Raw genomic sequence first — 24,489 nt, forward strand, 5'->3', positions numbered from 1 at the left:
CAGAGTATGCTTTTGGAAACACAGGTATTCAAGTATTTCTATGTTTAACGTCACTCTGTAAAAGCAGAGACATGCATGCATACCTTCACAATCTTGGTCAGACTTACAACAATGATATGCTTAGGAATGCTGTTTTATATTTGGTAGGTATGCCTAACATTCTGAGCAGTCGATTAATAGTCAACCTCCAAGAGAAAAGTGATGTTTAAGACATCTTTTGAGAAGGATAAGTGATTAGGCTACTTTGTATGAGTCTGTTATAAGGTACAGTCAAATTAGGCCTCTTTCTGCACCTCTTTTGGTTCTTTCTGCACTTCTCTTGCTTCTTTCTGCGCCTTTCTTCATCTTTCTGCACATGTCCTACCTATGTAGGCACATTTGTAAATTAACATTTAAAAAACCGTAGAAATTCACAGAAAAGAGTTAGTCCTTCTAAGTCAGACACAGCTACATGCTGCAAGCTTAAATGGGACTACTTCGCTGCCAGTCAGATCTATGAGGATGATGATGAGGCACAAGTCTTAGCCCAAGGGGGGCCTGCTAACCTTGTGAGCTCTGCTAACAAACCTACCGTTCCATCATCACTTGATCTAGTGTATTCCACCTTGAAACAGATGCCGGGTGAGGCCAGGCAGGAGAGCCGCAGGGCTCATCAAGCCACTAGGAAATTGCAGGGGTCCCTTCGGAAGGTAAACAAACTATGCACTGACATCGCAGAAAGGGTAACGAACATGAAAGAGAGAACTGCATCTTTGGAAGAGGAGGTGGGAAAGTTGCAACTACACAGGGAGACACGGGACAAGCAAGCAAAGGATGTGCTTTGGAAATTGGAAGTCGTTGAGAACCGGCAGCAGAGGAACAACATGAGACTGCTGGGCCTTAAGGAAAACATTGAAGGGGATAACATAATGTCTTTCGTCGTGAGTCTCTTGAAAGGAGCATTCCCTGATCTCACCCATTGGAATTGAAATTGGGATATGGAGGTCCAATGGGAACATCAATTTCCAATGACACAGAGAAAGAGCAATGCAATGGATCAATCGACACTTCCCAGGGCAGTCCTAGTTTTTATAGGCAACTTTCTTCTACGACAGGCCATAATGGACAGAGCAAGGCCGGATGCAAAGCGCACATTTGAGGGGCACACATTCTTTGCTAGGCCTGACTTTTGCCATATCACAGTAGAAAGAAGATAGAGGCTCCAATAAATGATAACTCCCGTTCAGGAGATTGGCTGCAAAGCATTCCTGCTATACCATGCTCAGCTTAAAGTCATCTTGAATGGGAAGGTGCTAATGTTTACCTCTGAAACTAAAGCACAGGAGTATTTACAGGAGATGAGAGAAGCTAAAGGAAGGTCTGGACCTGGGTCTGCATGGCCTCCTCACGGGGAACTACTCTTGCCTGAGACTTTTTTGCAAACAAGAGCGGCTTAACTTTCCAGAACAGCCTGTACCTTAAATATGCATCAGTACTACTTCATAACTGGTGTATCTATGGGATTGGGCGACCTCTATGACATCTCTAGTGGTGAAAATCTGCCGCTACACATAGGTGATAGCTGACCTATTTGCTCGTAAGGGGGGTGGGGGTGGGAGGGTATGGAGGGGGCAGGGGGTGGAAGCGGGACGGTGAGAACAGGGAGGGGCGAGAGGGGAAGCACAGCACTTGAGGAATATCTTGATAAATGGGCAAACTAAAAGTAGCAATTTGATTTAAAAAAAATAATTGGTGTCTTACCTCAAGAATCTATTAAAGTTAGGATAATGAATGGCAAAATGCGCTCATGTACGTAATAAGTATTCAAATTCTTTCAATGAATGTCTGTGGCTTAAATGACCAGGGCAAGAGAAAAAGAGCTGCAATAGTCTTGAAAACTTTTAGGGCTGATATTATATGTCTCCAGGAGACGCACATAGAGGGCACCAGAGGGTGTATTATGGAACAGCTGGGTTAGAAGCTCATTTTTAATACTAAGCAGGGGCCAGAACAAGAGGGGTTGCCATTCTTTCAAGGCATGGGGACATATTTTTCAAGAGAAGCAAATCTGACTGGTGGGGCTGCTGGGTTTTGATTGAATGCACATTTCAAGGTGGTGCACCTTTGTTGCAAGGATATCTGTGTCATGTGGAGTTTGGTTTTGTGCAGGAAGACACACCTTCCTGCACAAAAAGAATCAGTGAAGGCATTTTTCTCCTTCAATGTATGATGTGCAATGCAGTATATATTGAACAAAAATGAGGAGAAATGAAAACAATTCTCCTTGTTGAGCCTTGCTACTCCAATTGGAGAATGGTGCAGCATTCACACACATGTCCAGATGTATGGTTTCTGATATATCTGGAGATGTGTGTTGTTTTATGAGTGGTCTGTGCAAACACACACAGCAACACCTATAGAACGCCCCTTCAACGCAAAGTGGTGTGTATGAAGAGGTTGTATTTACGTAGAGAAGAAAAGGTACACAGAGTGCCTTTTCCTCTTTTTGTAAATATGAAAGAGTGTGTTGCGCTATCACTATGCTACAAGAAGTGACATATTGTTGGCACAGGATGCTTCTAAATTTGCCCCATAAGTGCTTCGGTATTGGCAGACTGTTCAATAAGAACATATTGCTAGTTCATTGTTTGAGAGTGACAGGAGGTAAGTACAGATTTATCTCTCCAAAGATGCTCAAAGAAGAATGATTGAAATGATTGCGGTCCTTTAATAGGTACAGTGGGAAATATTATGAACCAATCAAACCTTTTTTTATCAGGTCACATGATATCCTATGACAGGGAATTTCCAAAACTACATAGGTATAAACTGGGTGTTTTGAAGACTGTAATAATACTTGCAGATGCGCTTGTATAGTATATAAGGAAATTAACTTATACTAGGGTTAATGGCTAGGCCAATCCTTAACTATATGACTAATAAGTAAAGTAATTTCAGTACAGCAAAGAGAGAACAAGATACATTTATAAGTACTTAGGTTTTGGCAAAGTGATAGGACATTTTTATAGAGTGGTGAAGAGAAGGGATGGGGCCTGATGTGACATGTGCAAACACACTCTGTAACGTGTTTTAAGTTGAGGAATTTAGTCTCTTTTAATTCTGAAAGTCCCTGAGTCGTACTAGCCCACAATGTCTCTCCATTGAACACCATACAGCTAGTTTGCAGAGAGGTGCTCCGAAGTTATGTCCTATTTTATACCTCTCTGGAATGCAACTCTATGGCACTTTTTGCTCATATCTGGTGGGTTAGTTGGCCCCCAGGGACACTCAGTATTCAAGGTAACTTTATCCCATAACTTAAAACGCCCAGAAAGCATCTTTCAACACATATCTACTCCGTCCATCCCCCCTTTCTTCACCAGTGTTGAAACATAGCCCATTGTGCATATTAATATTTAGTTAATCTTACCTTCACAGTAATAGAAATAAAATAATGCTACTCATTTTTTTCAGTTGTTTTTTATAATTAAAATTTCTGAAAATTTCATATTTTAGAATTAGGATCTGTGAAAGAGAAGAAAAATACAGTTATAATATATAATATTATATTTTTTACAACACAACATAATTTTAACATTTTATGAATAATTTGCTTAGCCTTTTTTGCTGTTCTCATAATATATTGAATTTCACATCAAACAGTGATTTCAATCTTACTCATGATTGTTTAAAAAAAAAACCTATGTGTAACATATTTATAATATACCCAACTATTTCTGAACATTCCACAAAAACTACATCCTCAACAACAAACCATATAATACAAATCACACATATATAAAATGCTTTCTTCTAAGAGAAATTTCTAACTTGTATATGAAAGAACTCAAATAATAATACGATGAACAATTATTTGTAATTGTCATACACTGTAAATAATGTTCTTTAAAAATATATGCTGACAATGTGCAAGAAAAAGTCCTTTATTTAAATATTTGATTTTCCTTTAGGCCAAAAAGTATTCTTGAAATCCTTTATATTGAAATTGTCCAATAGTACTCATATTAATACATATTAATAAATTCCTCAGAGGGCGAATTATGTTCCTAAAACTTTGGCTTTAAAATATTAGGTAGGATTTTGGTAATTCGCTGGGCAAACTTTGTTTAAAAGCCAATTGAGCATCATTACAATCTGTCCATCCTTTATCGCATAGGCAGTATAATGTCCACATGTTGTAGAAGGACCATAATGGAAAATTATTGCTACTGCTACAAACGTTCTTCCTGATATTGATAGTTGACTTGGTACAAAATGTTTTATTAAAGTTTCCAATTTTCTTCCATCAGCTGTACAACGTTGCATCATTAAAATTATATATTGTCCGTATCTTTGTATAAATAATGTTGATACGATTTCTGATTTGCATTGGCTACTCTCCATGTTTTGATTTGCAGCTTTAACTAGTTTGTTGAAAGACACTGATTTACAGTCTGATAATGTCAAATATATAAATCTTTCAGTGTCTATGTTTGTGCTACATGTATATATACACAATTTTCACATTGATGTTCCCATTTAAAACAAGGCCAAAAAGATTTTCAATTTCTATGCCTTTATTTTCCAATATGGTAAGCATATACATTAGAAACTTGTGTCCATCTTGTTGGATATTCTGCGTAAATTTTGTAGAACTAGAACATATATCCAAAAGATTATGAATATCAGAAACGCTTTGCATTTTACTTTTATCAGTTGTCAATTTTTCATAAACAGAACGCAACAAGGAACAAAACCTTTTTTCCTGATTCTCCATAATTTACTGTTGCAAACGTTCAAGAAAAAAAACAACATTGACCACTACATCAGCATAGCAGTTGATACCTGAACTATTTTCAAACTGATAACCAATAATCTCTTCAACATTGTCCTTTTTCTTTTTGCTTGCAATCACAACATTATCTTGTTTTTTTTCCTTCTATATAACTTCACTATAGATATTCTCATATCTTCTTTTTAGACCTACTATACGCTTTTCAAATACAGGATGTTTACCTAAATTAGGAGCATATGCTCTTCTTAACCAATTATGCTCTTTTACACAGTTTGCATCTGCAGTAACCTTTGTTTCATCAAAATCAATCAAAAACAAACCAGATAAAGTTCTGATTGTGACAAAGCAACATATGCCATACCCTCTTTAAACACGGTACTTCCAATGTTCACCAAAGCACTGTCAACACTTAAACCTTGAGATTTATGAATAGTCACTGCATATGCCAGAGAAAAGTGGAAACTGTTTTCTACGGACATATAAATCTTTAACAAGCAAAAAACGGACTGAACAACGACCAATTTGTTTTACTTCTTCAATCTGATCAAATTACACTTTTTAAATTCCATTCCATCTTTATTCTGATAATTAACAAAATCCACAACTTTACTCATTGCCTTATTACCTAAACCTTTTTCTACATCCAAATTACGCCCTAAAATTACCTGACAGTTTATACATACAAACCAGCAGTTTTAGATAACGTTTTTTCTAAAGAATCCAATTTTTTTTAAATATTTCTGTCAAAATAATAGTGATTCCTTCATGCTCTATTTTATCAATGGCTTCTATTTTTATTATTTCTTCATTTTCTAGCATCAAAAGTTGATCATTGAATATAGAACGCGCACGTAGTGTTTACATTAAGCAGATTATAGATTTATTTTCGGCAATTTTCATATATATTTTCACAGGAACTATATTTTCATTTGGAATCAAATTGGAAAGTAATCGACTTTGCAAAGCTTGTTTGCCATGTTCTGTCAGTGCTCCAATTCTCATATCTTGAAGAATAGTTCCATAATCAACATCATTTGCCTGTTGCATATTTGTAATGAGTTCTTTGTATTCAAAATATGACCAAATATTAACGTTTCCAACACTACCCAAAGACTTTCTGGTGTCTTCATGCGCAAGTGTTTTAAATGACGGTTGTCCTTTTATGGAAGTAAGTTGCAGTAGATCTCCAAAAACTATGACATGCTTTCCTCTAAATACCACGTCTTACTCTGATTTAAGAATTTGCTGCATTCTTAAATGCACAAAAGCAAGCATTAAGTTTGAGACCATGCTTACCTCATCAGTAATCAGAAGTTTCATTGTCTTTAGCACTCTTGAAACTTCATAACAAGCTATTGATATTCCAATTTGTTTAAATGATCCACATGTAGCATAAGCAAACAATGCAATGTAATTCCTTTAATGTTGTGTGCTGCCAACCCAGTTGGAGCAGTTACAACACAAGACAAATGTGAGTCAGTTGTTTTCCGTAGATAACTGGTGATTACTTAAATTAAGAAATATTTCATGTTCCAGCTTGACCACTCACATACATTCGGATAGGTTGAAATGATGTGCATGTGCGTTCTTTCTTTTCATGAAGAAATCCATGGTCAATCTGTTGTCTCACTTGCTGTTATATTTCTTTCTGTTCAACATTTAGTTTTTTTTCCAAGTTTTCTAAGTCCATAATATCTTCTTGAGCTTGATCCATTGCTGTTTCCACCTCATTCATGGTGATTGCTGCCTCATTTTCAACAATTGATTGTCCTAGTGGATCTTGACTCAGTGGAGCAAAACTTTGATTGTCTTGAGTATTGTCTCTATCAATCTCAGTTGCAATAGTAGCTTCTTGATCAATTTCATTGTTCAACATTTTCACATAATTTGCAAGAACATTCTATGGTATTTACAAGCTTTGAAGGATCCTTCATAGCTCTGAAAATCCCCAAGTAATTCCAATTCTGGACGCCACGGTTTAAACAGTTGTAAAAGTGCTAAATAGTAAAATTCCCTTTTATCAGGAGTGTCGCAATTCAGTTTTCTGTGATTAATCAAATGTCCTTTCCTTTTTTTAACCAAACATCCTTCTGAACCAGTCACTGAATATTTTCCATCATTGATGCTTTCTGTAGAATTCCATTTAAAAGTGTAGTTTTGCAGCACTTCATAGAGACATATGTTCTCAAGATGATGAATTCTATTTGGAAAATATGTGTCCTACATGCTTGTTTTCACAATATCTGTACTTTCCGGATCTTTTTCAGCTAAGTATTCGATTTCTTGAACAGATTGAAGAACTCGATTTCGCATTGCAGCAAGACCTAGACTCACCCAAATGATTCTTCTAGATTTTGAGTATAAACTTGTAGATGATAACAGATCTGAGCATTCATATGCTCCAATTTCCTCATGGGATAACATCTTCAAACTGAAACTGTATCATTTCTTACTTAGACTCTTCTTGTGAGAAATCTCTTCCCACATTTCTTTCAATTCCATCTTTTCAGATTTTGTAATGTAGGATGTTACATACCGAGCAACAGCAATATAATTATCCGCAACATTCTGAATATCCATGTAAGCATTCCACATTGAGAGAATACCCAGATTATAATCATTTATGTATTTTGATTCTTCACTTCTTCTCAAATTGTATGTATTTTTGGAGACTTTCTAGTGATGGTATGTCTCATAGCTGACATAAAACTCTTTACTCTTCCTTTGGATATTATAGGACGTGGAAATCCAAAACGACATTTGGTATAAAACTTTTCCTTAGACTTGTACTTTTGTCTATCGTATTTTCTACATCAATGGCTTTGGAATCATAAGACTTTTTGTCTTAAGTTGTTTTCTTCTGTTCTTTTGGGTATAGCACATGTGGCATAGTCTTCAATAAAAGACAAAACAGTATCATCGGTATCAGTTTCGAATTTTGGGGCATCCTTGATCCATATCAGCATATTTATATGAGAAGTACCTCTAGCTTGATACTCCTTTCTCTAAAATAAATCCACAACTTCTCCAAGAGGAGGATTCTTTTTATTGCAGATAAAAGACATCATAGCTTCAATCTATGATTGAAATACCTGCATACATTAACAGGATCCAAAGAGCACCATTCTCCAGGTGTCTTGTATTCAATATTTTTTATATTCAAATTTGCCTCTCGAAGAAATTCAAGTAAATCATTAGGCCTGGGTGGTAAATTCATTTCCGCTCGCAGAATTTGGGTAATTTTGCGTACCACAGAGAACGCGAAATTGCCCAAAATTATTCGCAACATTTTTTGCTTGTTTGCGTTCTCAAAATGCGTGTTTGCAAGATATTTCCCCCCGAGCATGCAAACAGCAATTGCGAACAGGAAAAAAGCATTGTGAACAAGCAGTTCCGCATGTTCGCGGAATTTCTGCGTGTTCGCTGAGATTTTTTACAGTTTCGCGGAGATTTGCGTAACGCAGTTACGCAAATTCTCCCCACCCATATCAATCATCCCAAGCGTACTCAGCACAGCTTAGGGTATGGAACCACGTAGGAGTTCCTAAGTTCCTTAGCATAAATTTAAGTTCTCCATGATGATGGTACCAATACTCATTAGTGCCACGCTGACATGCCATCAGATTAATCAGCTGCGATTCTAAATTATCATCTCTCTGATGTACTTGATCCATAAATTCCTTTGCAGAAACATTTTGAAGATGTACTACTGTTTTCAATATGTGATTGACTGCATATGAAAGTGCAGACAAGTCACTCTCAAACAAAGGTGAAATATATATGGGATACATTGTCGAAATATTGGATCTTCTGCATTCAATCATGTTGTCCGATATTCAGATGCAGGAATATTCACAGTTGTTCATCATATCGCCCACCTTTTCCAGTTGGAAACAGCTGCAGAAAACAACAAGCTTCCAAGCTTTTTTCCCATATAATCATGGGACTTCCCTTTGCTTTTTTCATTTGGAATAACTCAATAGTATTCCCCATCACTTCTTTTGAATGAAGTGGATGTACACTATAATGTTCATAGATTTCTTCACTTTTAGACATGTCCACTTTTTCAATTTGTCCACTTGACGTTTCAGTATCTTCTGCTAAAAGTATTTCTTCTTCTCCCACATACACATTTTTATAGTACTCATTGTTTTTTATCAGTTACAATGTTGCCGTTTGCACTTTCCTAACATCCACTAATTCTTGCCAGATTTTCTTACTCTTAGTAGGAACGCCATTAACTAGAATAACTAGTGGTTCATTTTCTATACTCTCTACACCAATAGTTTCAATATTTTTCTCTAAATCTAGAGGTAAATATACAACTCTTCCTTTTAATCCTCTCTGTAAATCTGAAGGAGGCAATTTACCTGTTTAAGGCTCCATATAAACAATAGCTTGAAATGGGTGCACACATTGAATGAGAATAGACTCGAAGGTATTTAAAGCTATCAGTTCTGGAGGAATAGTTACCAACTCTAGATTATTATGGACAGCTCTAGTGGGTATTTTATTCTCATCTAATTTATTATAACAATATTTACAAATACGCTGATCAGAACCCAAATCGAAACAATTCTCTACCAACAAATAAGTTACAAATTCCTTCCACTTATCATTATTTTCTCTTTCACTTTTTAAATACAGATCAAAAGTCCTAGTATGATTTTTATAGTGAGTTTGCCAACAACAAATACAAGAACAATTTGGCCTTTCACCTGAAGCACCTTAAACTTTGTAATTTGTTCCTCAAAATTTTTTGTAGTACTATGTTGCAACATTTTCTTCAACATTTTCTTCTATTAATGTGTAAGTTTTTGCACTCTCTTGTTCAGGACCAAAGTAACAAAACTCAGTTTCATCACAAACCTTCTTCACATCTGATATTGACCCACGCATAAGAGCACTGTTCAACTCATTTAATTTTAGTACTGGACTATTTGCATAATACAATCTTCTGACTAACTTCCGCATTTGAGAATGATGTACTGCTAAAATCCTGAAATGATGAAAAACACTTTGACATACTTTCCTAGAAAGACCAGCCAGAGAATGACCTTGTAAACAAGTATTTTTTCTTACTCTGCAAGGGTCTAGTCCTTGCAACATCTTAATCTTTTGTTTAACACTTTTTTTAGTATACTCTCGTAAGAAATTGCGTAAAATATCAATAGATTCCTGTCGTACACTACAAATACTAATGCAATCCCAAGTATACACTAGGGGGCAGATTTACATGCCCCTTGCTCCTCTTTTGCGTCGCTGTTGCATCACTTTTGTGATGCAGCAGCGGTGCAAAATATGCGCCATGGTGTGGGGTATTAACATTGTGACGCATCTCCCAGATGCGTCACGTTGTAAAGCCCTGTGCCATAAGGAGGTGTTCCTGCACAGGGGGGGGGGGGGGGGGGCAGGGACGCCTCCTAAAAGAAGCTGAGTGAAATCTAAAAAATTTCACTCAGTCACTTTTAGGCCAATGCTGCGATAAAACCCTGTGCCTTTTTGAAGCAGGCATGAGGCGTGAGGCAGCATTGAAAGAATAGCCCCCCCCCACCAGAGCATTACTGGAGCTGCGTTGTGCTTGCGATGCAACTTCAGCAATGCGCCGCTTTTACGGCACAGATGCGTGACGCATCTGTGCCATTTTGGCCCCATGGTGCGCCGCATTGTAAATGCGGAGCATCATGGGTGGCGGAACTGCAGCGGAACTGCAGCGCACAATTACTGGCGCATCCCTGCTAATTTGCAGGGATGCGCCAGTAATTGTAAATCTGCCGCTGGGCCTTTAGGACGTCTCCCTAGAACTTCATCAGCTATCACTTCTTCTGCATTTCTGGGAACCCTCTTCTCTTTCTCAATTGGAGAACCATTTCTGACCTCATAAGCTCGACCACTGGTTTCAACTGCATGCAATAAATTATTGGTCTGAAAATAACTCTCTTCATTAAAAAAGGCTCTGTACTTGAACTGTTTTTCCATCCACCCAAAAAAAATCAAAAAAATTGTTTCTGTTAATTACTCTTTTCTTTTTACTTTTGGCCTTCATAAAATGGATTGGTTTATCTAGTGCTGGAATTCTGTTTAAAACTACAATGAATAATTTCCTTTTAATTCAAAAGCTTTTTGAACAATGGATTCAATATGCCTCTTTTTTTTATAAAATAGTGCTTTTTTATATTTTTTCACATCTTTTAACAAGAAATGCGACTCTATGATAAAAAATCATTTTCCTGATTTCTTTATACTGATTTTGCCTTCTTTTACCATTCATTGTATCTTTTGAATGTAATTTTCCATTTACTCCTTTCTGTTTACTCATATTCTTTGTTCTGGTCGAAGCATTGTTTGTACTTTGTACAATCTGCACACTATTTCTAGGCTTTGAATTTTTTTTACGGAATTCTTTTGTTGTCTTACTGGAAGTCTTTTTCTCTTTACCCACATGATGTTGGTCATCCAATACTTGTTCTGCTGTTTTGTTCAAATAAATGTCCTTTTGCTGTCATTTTCTCTTTCTTGATTTTTCAGGCATGATAACTTTATTTTAATGATGATAAACAATATCTGTAAAAAATAATTATAATTAAATTAATTTTAATAAATTCATAAATTATACCTTTCTATTACTATACAAACACATTGCTCGTGTTAAGGCTTAACTCACTGTATAAGTAGTTGGGTAGCAAAACAATCATTAGAGTACTGCAGGGAGAGTGCCTGGGTGAATTTATAAGTGTTTCACTTTTGGCGCAGTTAATGGATTACTACATAGATGTGAATGGGTCACTACAACAGTGCCAGGACAGTTACAGGATGTTTATTGGAGTGTATGAATACTGCCTGGGGAAATGAAGGTGTGCAAGATAAGTGTGTAGGTGATTAAAGTACTGCATGCATATTTGATAAATATTTGGAGCAGTCCATGTGCTAAAGCCTGAATCACTGCATGAGTTAAATGATTAGAGTACTGCAAGGAGAATGCCTGGGTGAATTTATAAGCAATTGGGGTTTGGCAGAGTGAATGCATTAATACATGGTGCTAAATGGGTCAATACAGGATTGCAAGGGGAGTGACAGGGTGTTTCCTGGAGTGTAAGGAGACTGACTGTGGAATTAAAGGCCTCAAACACAAGTACGTAGATGGTTAGAGGACTACATGCATAATGGCTAGTTTGAAGCACTCTATGTGGTACTAACTGAATGATTAGAGTACTGTAAGGAGAGTGCCTAGGTGAACTTATAAGTGATTGGGTTTTGGCGCAGTGAATGGATCAGTACATGGTGCTGAATGGGTTACTAGAGGAGTGCAAATGGAGTAACAGGGTGTTTGCAGGAGTGTATGGATACTGACTGGGTAATTGAAGGTGTGAAAGACAAGTGTGTAGGTGTTTAGAGGATTGTATGCATAGTTGATAGGCTTTTGAAGCAGTCCATGTTGTAAGGCATGGGTCTCTCACATGGGTTGGCCAACTTGACAACATGACAGGTTTTAAAGCAGGAAATGCTTCTCTCACAATGGTTGCCCAAATGCACACAGACTCACAGTGTGATTCTAGACAAGCAACACAGTTCCTTGGACTTTCCCAACACACATTTACTAGTCTGGAAGGGGTACGATGACTCCATACAATATACATATTTCAGACCTGGACTCTAGTGTGAAAACCTGACTCATTTTGGGAATGCATAAGCAAAGACTGGCTTCTAATACTACTAAAACTCTACAACATAACAGGTTTTAAAGCAGTTATCTGTCAGCAAAGACATGAAGTTACCAAAAGCTTCTCTCACAATGGTTGCCCAAATGCAATGTGATTCTAGACAAGCAACACTACTGCCTGGACTTTAGCAAGAGAAACACATTAGTCATATTAAAAACAAAGGCACCACATACAACCCCTCACAAATTAATAACTCACCTTTCAAACTGATTTGTAGATTAAGAAGTATGTCAGTCACATAGCAGATTTTCTTATACAGAATGTCTGCACTCCACTGCTCTTAGCAAAACCAAAAATGGCAAACTTTCCCTCTCATTCTGCACACATATACAAGTAAAAAGCAAATCACATTGCTTCCCACATTTATTCAAAAGCTAACACACATTTCTATTGGTTACACGTTTCAAACCTTTCCAATTGACATAACTTTGAACCCTACCCCCAATCTGCTTACTGCCTGTTACCACAGAATTATGCACCCTACTTTTCAGTCTATAATGTTCTCAAACAGCCAATCATTTCTCTTCTTTCTTCAAAACTGCATCTTATCCACCATTTTAGAAAAATCTTAGGGGCGATAATTATTGCTATGCATGGTTAGCGGCTAAAATTATATCGCCGCGCTCCGAAGATTTTTACTGCTGAGATACCTTGATATTATCAAGGTTTATCTCAAAAGCGGTAAAAATCCTGCGAAATGCATGAATATCGCTGAAAAATCAGCGATATTCATGCATTATCGTGACAATGCTTTTAGCCATGTTATCCACCTTCCATTGGATAACATGGCTAAGAACTGCTCTGGCCAGGTGTTAACTTTTGGAGATATTCGCGCTTAGCGCGAATATTTCCAAAAGTAACATCTTGGCACGCCCACTTTGCGATAAATATTGCTGACATGCAAAGTGGGCCCCAAGATTATCGCTATCTCCTACCAGCTGTCGCTAACTGGTGTTAGCGACAGCTAGGTAATAGGGCGATAAAATTATCGCCGCTTTAGCGGGAAAAAGTCCCGCTAAGGCGGCAATAATGGCCCTTGGAAATATGCCCCTTAGTTTTTAAACTGCCATTTCACATACAGACACCTTCTGAGTGCATCCAGACCTCCCTTCAAGATGCTTAGAGAGTAGATTGTGGGACACATCTATATTTTCTGGAGCCAAAGGTATGCAGAAAACAGAGGTATTGACAAAGACCTAACTTTGTCAAATGTAGACATTAAATGGATTGGCCAGGGAGGATTAAAGTGGCACCAATTGATGCCATTGGCTAAATCCTTTTTACATCTCTAACACATTGACCTCCTATTTGTGCACTGTGGTGGCAACGACCTAGGCACTTTGACTGGGGTAGGGCTGGAAATGCTTATGAAGGAAACCTTTGGAGAATTGATGTCCTTTTTCCCTCAAACTGCCTTTGTCTTTTCTAACATAGGTCAGAGACAGAAATGGAACTGGTCCATCAATGTTGTCCACAGATTGAGAAAGCTAGAAAACATGTCAATAAAGCTGTGTCTGCTCATCTCAGAGATTATTGAATGGGATCCATTTACAACAACAATCTGCGTTTCAATATGGACGGCATCTATAGGAGAGATGGTATACATTTTACTGATGAGGTTAACAGAGTCTTCCTCAACAACTTTAGACTCTGCATTGGTACTTACTTGTAGGTACCAAAATCTCCCAATAAACACACACAACAGCTCTTTTTAGAGCCACCCAAGATCTAAACACATAAGCTTGATATATATCTAAAAAATATAACTTTTTTTTGCATGGAGTCGCACACCCAACGCGTTAGGAGTCGCACACCCAACGCGTTAGGAGTCGCACACCCAACGCGTAAGGAGTCGTGCACCCAACGCGTTAGGAATCATGCTCCCAATGTGTGCACACCAGGGGGCTGTGCTGAGCGCCGCGCTGGTTGCGCAACTCCTAATTTTACCGTAGAAAAAACGTAGCACCTACCACTAATTTTTATTCTCCCCAGGGACCCCATCCCCTGGGAGAATAAATACAATAAATACATAATAATAAATACATATATACAACATTGGGGACCGTGGAGAGAGCCCCAATGCCCCCACTGTCCCAGCCGGCTCTCCGCCTCCTTCAGGAGCTGCCATTGCTTTTCCACATGGGGAGCTGCTAACATGCAGCTCCCCTTCTGGAAAAGCAATCGGGTTTGCATTTTGAAAGAGAGAGCAGGTTTCCCATCAACATCCAAACCAAGTTTGCTATGACAGGGCGGCAGCCTCGGCTCCCACCTTGCCATAGCAAACAGCAGTGTCCCGGGGGTGGGCCCCCCTGGGACACTGCAGGAGATGGCCCTAGGGGCTGGTGGTCCCCATATCCATGACAGGCTTCAGGAGGGGGGCAGCGCGCCACCCCTCCCTTCACTTACAAAGCCCCAGGGGTGGTGGCAGTCCCAGGGGCATGTGGAGAGGCTCAAGACCCCCACACAGCTTTATTTTATTATTTTTAAAAGCCCCGGGGTGGTGGTACCCGCGACTGGGTGGGCCCCTCTGAACAGCCTAATGCAAGGGATGACACAGAAGCAGATGATAATAATAAAATAAGTGTACATAATAATGAATGTCAAATGCAAGAAAAAATCACTGAATAAGCACTGCCAAATTCAAGAAATAAGCACTGTCAAATGCAAGAATAAAATATAAAGAGCATGTACACACTGCATTAAAACATACAAAATATATACAGAAAGCAATAAAACTCATGAAATATATATAGTGAAAAAAGGTAATACATCACCGAACAAGAATCTTTCAATATTCTGCCCAGCACAACCGGGTAGCCCTTGATGGTAAAGCAGAAGTCTCAATCAGGAACCACCCAAAGATTTCCCTGTGACAATGCGTCCACTCTACAGGCAACCAACTGTCTCAGAGCCAAAATTCTCTATTCATCAATACCTTTACTAACATGGAGAACGACTTTTAGAAACTCCCCCTCCCTTTATCTATTGCAAAACCAAGGCTGATCGTACCCAGCTGTGTCTAGTCCCATCACTAAAGCTGGCGAGGCTCCAGAGCTTGGCCTGAGACAGAGAAGTACATTCCTCTCTAATGCTTTCAAGTGCACATCCCAAACATTCTGTTCCAAGCATGGCTGTTATGACAACATCCCACTCAGAAGCTGCGAGAAGGCACAAAATAAAACCATGCAAAAGCACAAACTGATTGTTGTACATTCAACAGGCAATACTCAATCTCACATTGCATAATTGCATGTAGCACTACCATTACACAGCACTCCTCTCTTCTCTATTTCAATGCAACACACAACAGCACTGCTTTCATCTATCCAATAATCCAACATGCATCAAACCACATCACGCCATTTGACAATATTTAATAATTATTAGACCAATTACAGTAACAAAACACACCACATCATCTTGTACAAAGTTAAAAAAAAATATTATTTTTTTGTTTATATAAATAGAGCTTTCATATGCTATGTAACCCCATGCATTTCTGTCCTAAGGCTCCACATTGGTCTAACTGTCTTTCATGTCAGAATACATGTCAATAATTAGGTGTCACTCCCAAAGCCTTGCTCCATTATCAACTAAACTATTCCTTTTCAAATGCCTTCTAGCTTTCTCTACCAATACCATTCCTGTGATCCCCCTGTGTGCCCTATTCATGGAGATGATGTAAGTATGTTTTGGGTGATGCCATTTTGAGAATCACCATGGGCCAGGTTGTTGCTGATATGGGGAAGTCTGCGTCATTTGTTGCTGGTAATTGGTTGCAAATGGATGGGTTACTACTATTTGTGAGGGAAAGACTTGGCTGGCTCTTGCAAGGATCGTAGCAGGCCACATCTGAACTGGTGCAGTAATTGCAACATGCTACTCTGAAGGCTAGGAAAAGCAATGTGTCATGTCTGAAACTTAATAGCAGCTAACCTAGGAGCAAGAGGAAGGGTATTGTTGAGGCCAAAAGTTCAGCTGAGCCTAGTCATGGGGTGCAAGGATTGATACTGGGGAAGGCATAACACATCCTCTGATTGGGTGCTATTTGTAGCTGCTGTGGATAGGGCAATGTGTCCAAGCGCTTTGTTCAGCTTCACCTGTGAGGGCTGTGTTTGGAACTGCTGGTGCCCATAAAGTGATAGTGATCAGGACCTGCACTAATGCAAATCAGACCATTTCTGGTTCTCAGGTTTCACATGACTGTCAAGTATGTGTTTTAAAACCCATATGCTACCCACAGCACCCTACCACAACATGTAAAACCAATACCACAGCATTACACACCCAAATACGGTTATAGTCTGTATATTGTTGCTCCCTTTCATAGTAGTGCAATGTCATATATCAAATGTTAAAACTAATGGTGGGAATTAGCGTTTTTAGTGCAAGCTTCAAGTAGTTATATTTGCACAATTTTAGAAAAACAAGTGACATTTCTAATGTGGCTAGTGCTTCATTCAAATAATTTATAAAAACTCTTAAATAGTTACTATTCATTATTCATCAAGGTATACAATTTGTCTTAAAGGCCCTGTTCTTGAATGCAAAAAATTAAACTCCCACTGACTTACTACACCACAAAATGAGGTGAAATGCTCAGGATCCCAAGTTCTAACCGTAACACTTGACCTGGTATATTAGATGAAACATTACAAAAACTTGAACTGAGCTATATTCCCTCCATTATCTGCACTAAGTGCCAATATTTGTATGGAACATATTCTATCCCGTAGGACAGAGTTGTTGGAATTTTGGCCATGTAAGTTGATATCTGATGTTTGAAATGTCTGTGTTAGATCATTTATTCATGGCAAATTCCCGTTGGAGCAATGGTGTCATTTCAGTGCGAGCGAATGAGAATTCTAACAGTGTTTGTTGGGAGCTGCAACACAGTCTGAGTAGAGCAACGCTGCATCTCCTGAGGCTCTATCTTATTACTCTGTCCAATCTAATTTAATTGAAGAAAACTTGTTGAACTGTCTCCCTAGCATTGACATTGTGATATCATAGTTTTGACAAAAAGCTTATGTAAAACAGAACACAGACAGGGCTGTTAGGAGGTGAATATGGTAGCTTACAAGGATCAGTGAAATGTCAACAGACTTCATGTAAGACAATGACAGAAGGGAATCAGAAACAGAGCACTCCATCAGTTCTACAATGTTATCTGGAAAGCCAATAGATGAACTCACTACAAATCAAGCTGTTAAAACACTGAAATAGACTTCAGCTTAGTGAGAATGTGGGAAGACCCAATGAGAGAAGGGATTCAAAGAAAACTCTAAGAGGAAGGTACAATTAGCAGTGTGGCTACCTTACTTTTGTGCCCAGTCGAACAAAACCGTGCCTCTTGTTCAGGTGTTTTAGGGTTTAATATAAAGGTGTTTAGGGACCTTGACCTTCCACAGCTTGTGAGATTTTAATGGATATGTGATTAAAATATTACCTCTGCTTTTGACCTCTGGACTTTTATTGATAAACTGATAAGCTTCTAAATCGCACAGTTATAACAAGGTACCTTGGCACTGAACCAGCTACAGAAATCAGAGACAAACATATAATGATAGTAATATGGAAAATCTATTAGTTTTTAATTGCTTATGAAAGCTTCGTTGATTAAGGTTTGGCCAGAGCTTAAATAGAAGGCTGGTCCAAAGTAAGACTTTTATTTTAGTGAGAGAGATCAGCCAACCAGTCAAGAATGCTTATAACGAGAGATGATCAACCTACCGAAGTCAGCAGACTAGATGGAACCTACTGCGAGAATCTGCAGGAAAGATGTATGGACCCACTACCATACACAGTTCTGTCAGTCACGCATATGGTTTGCACAGAATTCTTTTGACCACTGTCAGACTGTGCAGTGTACAAAGTCATCAGTCATGCATTCTCCTCCCGTTTGTTAAAGATGAAGTAGAGCAGTAGAATTCTAAACAATCTGAATGCAGCCAATAAGATGTTTCTGAAGAGCAAGGTGTAAGGTATTCCCTTAATCGAAGCAGGAAGATATTACTACCTGGATTACCAGTTTGTGTCCGGGGGGAGGTCACCAAGCCAAGTGACAAGTAGATGGAAGGCCTGCGAAAACCAGAACCTGTTTTATGTGAGATAAGTCCAAGTGCACTAGACGACATCTACTCTGCCATCATACAGGATCTATAAGCGGCAGAATATACGGCCTTTAGACCTGCTAGTCATAGTTGGGCTTCATTGGAGTAGGCAGGGAAAACAAAAATCTAGAGATGGTTTAAACTGTCAATGGGTATGACATTGGAGTTAAAATTCTGTGGCCGAGAACACCTTCAATCAACTTAACTCTGATATAAAGATACATAGGGATATGTAAAAAGGTGTTCATTCAGTCTACTACTTGCCAAGTGGTGCAAAGACTGTACAGCCTTTGCACTAAAGTGGAATAAGTAATGATGTCAAATTCCTCTATCAAATCCAAAAGGATAGGGGGCATGGCCCAGTCCTCTTGCAGAATGAATCAGATGTCATCAAGTGTAGCTCCCACAAAATGAAAATAAGTGAGCATTTTATTAATACTTCTGTGAACTTTGATGGTGGAGGTAGAAGAACAATAGGCCTATAAATTGTAACTACAGAGGGCTGCTATCTTTTTTTTCAGAAAAGTTAAGGCAATGGCTTGTATCAGTGGTAAAAGAACCATTGCATCTTTGAGAAAGCAGTTGTGGTAGTGATAAAAAAACAATATCCACTGTCTAACTCACATTCTTGAACTGAGTGACACCTTTTCAATGTAAAGAAGAGAAAACTACTTTAAACAGTTGAGGTAGTATCTCTTGAGAAAGTATAACTCATAGAACTGGCTGAAAATGAATCACCAAGGTCAGTCATTCATCAACCTCATTTGGTTAAATACCATAAATGTTACAATACAAAAAATCTGAGGAATTCATATACTTAATTGTTTAAATACAGACAAGAATAAAAATTGAAACAGTCAAATAAATTCATATGTTCATCTGACTGTTAGTGGTGTACAGATTAAATTCAATACTGAAGAGCTAATTTCTTGCGCATCAATACGCTGTAGGCATAGCGTGCTTATCTTGTGAGATCTAATGGCAGAGGTCAGCAGGATAGGCAATATAAATTGTTTTCGTTGGGTACAATATAAAGTGCAGAACAGTGTAGAGTCAATTTTGTTTGCTGAGACGGATTGTCACAAGGGCACTTAGGCAAATTGGCAGTCCAACCCTCTTGAAAAGGAAACGCTACCAAGAAGAAAAAAATCGGCAAAATCACGAAAGATAATTATATTGAGGATTACTTAGAAAAGGTAAATATGGTTCAATGGAGGGGTATTAAATAGGCTGGCATATTTGACTGTGGAAGACAAGTAATATGATTGGTTAATTCTTCTTAGTACAATAATTTGAAAACAGAGTTTGAATTCTGGGTTTACTATGCTTATCAATGATCTCTGTCTTTGAATAATATTATGGAACCTTCAACTCTGACATTGTCTTCTTGATGTAAGTTAACAATGGAATATCTCAGGAATTTTTTTGTTTTAGACAATCCTTCGAAACTTGTCAAAAAAAGGATGCCTCTTGGGAAAGACAAATCTTGATCCATAAAAACAATCGGTCTTCTCACATAATGTCTGATAAATATTTTACCTGTAGCTCAGTTTGGCAAAGGTATGTGGTGGTGCTCTTTGGAACAGAACAGAGTTGTTGTAGTAAAGCATTTTCTACTTTTTGGACAGCTTCTATATTAGCATATCCCCACACACACCTTATAGAATTCATCCGGTAAACATTAAGGGCCATATTATCAAGGGCTGGCAATAGAATTATCGCCACTTTAGCGTCCGTTTTCAGGCAAAAAAACTCAATAATTGTATCCCATTATTAACAAGGACACGTTAACAGCGCGTGTTTCCTTGATTTAGCTCCCGTATTTGTCACGTCTCGCATCGCATCGATAATGAGATGCAAAGTAGGCGTGGGTGTCAAAACAACACAGGAAAATATCGCTAAGGCAGCTTTACTATATTAACAACGATGCGTAGTGATAATTATAATCACGCTAACTCTACCTTAACGCAGGAATTTAACGTCTGCTAAATTCCTGACTAAGGCATACCTAACATGGGAGGTGGATTATGAGGCTAAGGCCACAGAACCTTGTCACCAAGCTTATCACCGTTTTAAATGGGACATTGCTGGTTTTTCAGGGATGTTTGGCCACTTTCCCACTATCGCTGGAATATTTATAGCCATAGCGCTAAGCGTTGATAATAAAGCACCAATTTGGCGATATCTTCCAGCGTTCGCTGGCGATAATAAGAAGTGGGCTAGGCGCGTTCAGCGATATTTTTCACTGGGGCTTGATACTATGCCCCTTACTCTTTTACATTTGTAACATCTCATTCAGTGGCCAATGTCCAAGCTTGCTAGCCAAGGGAAAGATAGCTTCTGTCACACTTGAAAATTGCTGAAATCTTGTGGTTATCAGATGGCCCCAGTACAATGAGCTGTTTAATGTAATATCCAGGTAATTAAAAGTCATAAGCTTAGCAACCTCCTCGCTATTAACAACATTTCATTCGGATTTCACATTACATGGTGCACACATTGTGAACAATTTACTAAAATTAACTTTTAAATCTAAATTACTAAATAATAAAAGCATCTAAAATGATCTGGAGAGTATTTACAGGCATCAATAAAACCACATCATTGGCATAAAGGCAGGATGAAATAGGATGTATCGCCACCTGGAGAACGTCCACTCTGTGTTCCAAAAGAAAGGACTACATTCTATTTATACACAGCAAAAATAAAAAGGGAGCTAAAATGCAGCCCTGCCATACATCACACCTTGTACTCATTGAAGATTTGCCTTCTCTGTTTGGGCCATGTCTTATTCTGAGTGAAGTAACAATATGAAGTTTTTTAAGAAAGCTGACCAAAGGTTGCTCAATCCCCAAAACTTCTAGAATTCCCCATAATTTAGATCGGTTAAAGTTGTCGAAAGCACAGATGAGGTCCATAAAAGCCATATGTATGGCTCCTCCACTGGCATTGACGTACTTCCCTATTATTAATGAGAGGTTTAACCTGTTGACCGCAGCGCGAATTCAGACGATGTGTGGGTGAAATAATGGGTGGGCGTGGTTCGGACGGCCCTGGCCGTCCTCCACATACGGCCACTGTGACGTCGGACGGCCGGGAGACGTCCAGCTTACCAAAAGGGTTAAAGACTGTTCTATGGTCCCAATAATTAGATTTTTTAGAGTAAAGGAGTTAGGTCCTTAGAGTGTGGGAATGGCTGAATCTTATATATACGTTTCTTTAAAAAAATGCCAACCCACTTTGTTTGGTTTGCTCTGAATTATAAGCAACAGATCAATATTAATTTTGATGTGTAAGGTATATTTATTTTTACCTTCTCTTTAGATTCTCTTTTTTGAAAAAATCATTGGTTTCTATGTCAGAAAAACAACACAACATATATAACAAAATTATAAATCAACTTATACACAACATTTACCCAAAAACATTATTACATACATATATACATTCACTATACACAACATAACTTATGCAAATCTATTTTTGACTGTTCCAAAGGCAAATATCAGCTCCTCGCCTTATTAACCATCAGTGATTTACAATGAAAGGAACAGTAGTGAACAAAGTCACGATCAACCGGAGATAGCACACAACATTAATTCTGTGAGTCAATGGTTATAAATATTTTTAAATTTTATCTCCGTTCTGCCGACGCGTTTCGAACACCATACAACAGTTATGGGTTCTCCTCAGGGCCTTGTCACTTCTATCTGCATGTGTGTAGAAAAAAGAAAAACACCAAACAATGTTTCAGTGTCAGTTCCTCTAGCCTCATATTTTTGCAGTGCTTACATTATACTGCATATAGGGTCCATGTTACCTTTCATGTAGCTGTAGTTGTCCTATGTCAGATTCTAAGTCTTTAGAGCTGCAATCTAAAGGCTATTAATGAATCCTATTAGAGCCAGACTCAATTTTAACCTTTAGGTTACTTAACAAAAACACTGCAAGACATACCTTTTTGTATCTTTTTGTGTCCGTGTCTGGGCGTCTCCCTATGGCTCGGAAACAATTGTCACCTACGGGCAATGCAGGGTTGGTTTACTAATTGTGGGCTTGTGTTACCTCTCAAACGTGTAAAACAACTTTTAGCTATCTTCATACCTTATTGGGTCCACCGATAACTTTGGGAGCGTCTCACTCCATGTTCGCTTTATTTTGTATGCGCGGGCAATCTGTCAAAAAATGACATTGAACAGATTCTAAGTTTACTTGTTTATATTAAGGGAGGGCTATGTCAGGTTCACCGCACGTCCGTACTGACCTTGTTTACAACGGTCCTCTGGACTCTCGTTATGCGCGCCGCGTTGTTCCTTTCGGATTACTCTCCAGTGGATACACTGTTGCGAATACAAAGCGGAGCGCGGGTTAGGTTCCCATTGAATGCTCAAATCCCTTCGCGTGCAGCCCATTTCTCAATCAGGCTCTCCTTACCTCTTTACACCTTGCTGTAGCTCTTCCTCACTTCGCTATGGAAGGCGGCGGCCATGTAACCTGGTTACTTATGGCGTTCATGTGACCTTTGTAATTCTGGGATTTGTAGTTTTACGTTTATGGTCGCTGTGGCGACATATGTGCAATGTTATTTCGATTTAAGTTGCATGGATTAGAAAATAATTGTATTTATTGTATTGCCCGAGGGTTAAGAAGTTTGTATATACACATTGCCTCACTATTCGTTTGCCATTCCTACTTTTAGGACTACCAGTCTCTCGTGGAGCCCTATGAAAATTCTCACATTTTATATTACAATCTTGATACCTCAGAAAGAGTGTTCAATCCGTTTTGCGTGCTGTTAAATTTGAGAATCAGGTATGCCTCTTTTCTAAGCAATGTATCTTCAATATCAATGGGACCTTTACTTCCTGATGGCACTATGGTACACAGTACAGTCCATTTGAAATCCATTTCGCTGTGATTTGAATCCAAGAAGTGTTGGACCATTGGTGCACTCAGCACCTTCTTTTTAAGTCTTGACCTGTGTTGGGTGATCCTGCTGTTAACCTGCTGTGTAGTTTTGCCTATGTAAATTTTTTGGCAGGCACAGACTACTGCATAGACTACATTACGTGTCCTGCAGTTTGAGAATCCATTGTTTCTCCACTTTACGCCCCTATGTTCAAATTCAGTCCCCTCTATTGTTGAATCGCATGAAATGCAATTACCACATTTGTTGTGACCCTTGATTGGTTTAAGACCCCATCTCGAGAGTAAGTCACTTTTTGGTTTAGGGGTTAGTACATCCGCTCTAATTACACATTGGCCAATGCTCCTATTTTTCTTATAAGCGAATATAGGCCGTGGGAACGCACATTCTAGTTCCTCCAACAAATGCCAATTCTTAAGGACCATTTGTCGTACTCTGTGTGTGTCAGGTCCAAACGTGGTTACACATACCAACCTATCCAGGTCGCGTTTTACCTTTCGTTCAAGTAAACACTCCCGTGGGGTGTAGTGTGCCCTCTTCTTAGAATAACTTAACAGTTTTTTAGGGTACCCTCGATTCTTCATCTCCTCGCAAAACCTTGTTGCATGTTTTTCATATTCAGTCACCTCAGAGCAGTTCCTTCGAATCCGAAGTAGCTGCCCATACGGTAAATTGTCCTTTAAACTTCTGGGATGTGCACTGTCTTGCAGTGTTTTTGTTAAGTAACCTAAAGGTTAAAATTGAGTCTGGCTCTAATAGGATTCATTAATATCCTTTAGATTGCAGCTCTAAAGACTTAGAATCTGACATAGGACAACTACAGCTACATGAAAGGTAACATGGACCCTATATGCAGTATAATGTAAGCACTGCAAAAATATGAGGCTAGAGGAACTGACACTGAAACATTGTTTGGTGTTTTTCTTTTTTCTACACACATGCAGATAGAAGTGA

The sequence above is a fragment of the Lissotriton vulgaris genome, chromosome 1_1 (assembly GCF_964263255.1).
Source record: "Lissotriton vulgaris chromosome 1_1, aLisVul1.2, whole genome shotgun sequence".
In the NCBI taxonomy this organism is placed as follows: Eukaryota; Metazoa; Chordata; class Amphibia; order Caudata; family Salamandridae; genus Lissotriton; species Lissotriton vulgaris.